Source organism: Morone saxatilis, unplaced genomic scaffold (assembly GCF_004916995.1).
Source record: "Morone saxatilis isolate NCDOM2014 unplaced genomic scaffold, NCSU_SB_2.0 Contig14, whole genome shotgun sequence".
Taxonomy (NCBI): domain Eukaryota; kingdom Metazoa; phylum Chordata; class Actinopteri; family Moronidae; genus Morone; species Morone saxatilis.
The window spans coordinates 551,768-553,779 of NW_023339696.1; the positions used below are offsets into that span (position 1 = coordinate 551,768).

General features: G+C 42.7%; 2 protein-coding genes across 19 annotated transcripts in view; both read left to right on the plus strand.

The window, feature by feature from the left end:
* zgc:158403 (tetratricopeptide repeat protein 39A) overlaps positions 1-2,012 on the plus strand; it is a gene marked incomplete at its 5' end in the record, with an annotated part of 767,589 nt that overhangs the window by 127,687 nt on the left and 637,890 nt on the right.
* The window catches only part of nfixb (nuclear factor I/Xb), a 146,801-nt gene that overhangs the window by 77,612 nt on the left and 67,177 nt on the right, over positions 1-2,012 (plus strand). The window lies entirely within an intron of this gene.

Here is a 2,012-nt window from a genome sequence, read left to right on the forward strand (position 1 = left end):
TTCCTGTGCTCCTGTACTCGGACTGGTTGGAATGGTTTAATTCCATCTAGAACAGGCATTGACATTGGCTGCCAATCAATGACACTTGCAATCATATGTCTGGCTGCCAAAACCCATCTCATTGGCAATGGCAAAAGCATTATTTTTTTCTGTCTCGGTCTTCACTCTGTCTCTCTCATTTAGACTCAGTTTTGACTTGGACTCGAACCTCTTTGGATTCAGTCCTGACTCGGTCTTGAGTAGTCTTGGAGTTGACAAAGGTAGTCTTGACTGGAGGACAATTTACTTATTTGTAACTCCCTACTTCTTTTTGAGGATATCCTTACAGAATATAAAGGGCGTTGTGGATCATATAACGTGTGCCCATTCTCAACCTCATAAATTAGTCTCTAGTCATTTCTGGCAGAAAGTAAACTGCTGCCACGTGCCCATGTTGACTTCTGACTAGTTTTATTTAGCCTGATCGCCAAACTTCGTTTTAGGTGGTTTGAGGTGGAGGGTTTTTTAAACAAGCGACAAGTGAATTTGGTTATTTTCAAGCCTTTGTTATAGACAGTAGAGAGATATGACCGAGAACAGGGAGCCATGGACATTGTGGTTCGTGGTCGGCGTCTTCACCCTAAGTCATGTAGCCACATCATTGTCCATAAATGTAATATCCACGCTCTCAAGTCATTTTTTCAACTTTTTATCTGCAGTCTCTGCTGTCTATAAAGCTCTACACAGTTTGCTCGTCGCTGTCCTGCTGTTATAACAGGCATGTCTGAGCTAATCGCAGCCCCCCAACTCCCCCATGGTTTCACTTCTTCTGTCGAGCTGTGCCTTTTAGAAAGTCTAGGGCTTATGGGAAATGTGTGTTTGTTTAAGACCTCTAAAAACAAAGATTTCTTTTTTAATTACTGCACTTATCTAAACATGAAGTGAACCACATGACATACTGTTGAGAAAGGCTCTGTTCCAAGGCTGTTTGTAGGTATTTACTTGTCAATGGGATTTTTAATAAAGTTTCTTCCTTGGAACCTGGATTAGAGGAATCACTTCTCTCAGTTTTTGGGGCCTTGATTATGCTAATGATCACATCTCACAAATGTTAACCTTCTTACAAACAGGATGAAAGGACAGTTAAGACAAGCTTTTGCTTTCAAGAAAGTTAAGTGAATCTGTCTTGAAACACTCACCAGCAAGCCTCACAGATTTTTTGGGGGGGTTTCAGGATAAGAATACAAACATTTTCTTTCATGAGGCCACAGAATGTAGTAAGAACTGGTATATTAGGTGTGTGAGAGGAGAGGTAATGTCTGTTTAGTTGGGTGCCTGTGAGAGAATGTAAGAATAACGCAGGGAAGAAAAGGAAAGTCAAAAAAGAGTTTGAGGCGAGGGATTAGGCAGCAATAAGGTTATTGTATTTTTATTCCCCCCGTTTTAATAAAACAAGTGTGTAAGCTTCTGGCAGTACAGAGCACTCTGGGTAGGTTGGGGGACAGGAAAGGGGGTATAAAAGCCTTGTTAGAAGTGGAGGATGCTAGCTGAGAAGTTTGATGGTCTCCTTAGTAGAAAGGAGGACTGTCAACATGCTGCACAATTAGTCTTTAATGACTCCCAAAAGTCCGAACAATCTGCCAATTTGGATCAAACCTCCTCTCTACTTTTTTGTCTTTTTTCAGTGTCAATGTGCTTTTAAAGATGTAAAGTACAGGAAAAACACAGCCAGCCTCTAATCCTGTACCTGCCTGCTCTACCTCTCAGCCCCCTTCCCCCTCTGTTTGATATCATCATTCATGGCAAGCTGCTGATGGTGATGGAAAATTGGTCAACACAGAAATACAGATAGAGATACAGGATCATCAGCGGCTGTGCGGGTCAGCCTGGGAGTCCAACCACGGTCAATGTCAGTGGGATCTGTGAGGCTAAGTCCCAGTGAGCGCGTGGATCCCGGTGATTGAGTGATTGAGCGCTTAGTGTTTGAGCCTGTGGACAGCCCAAACAAGATAAGCCCTACCCCCTCCATCACT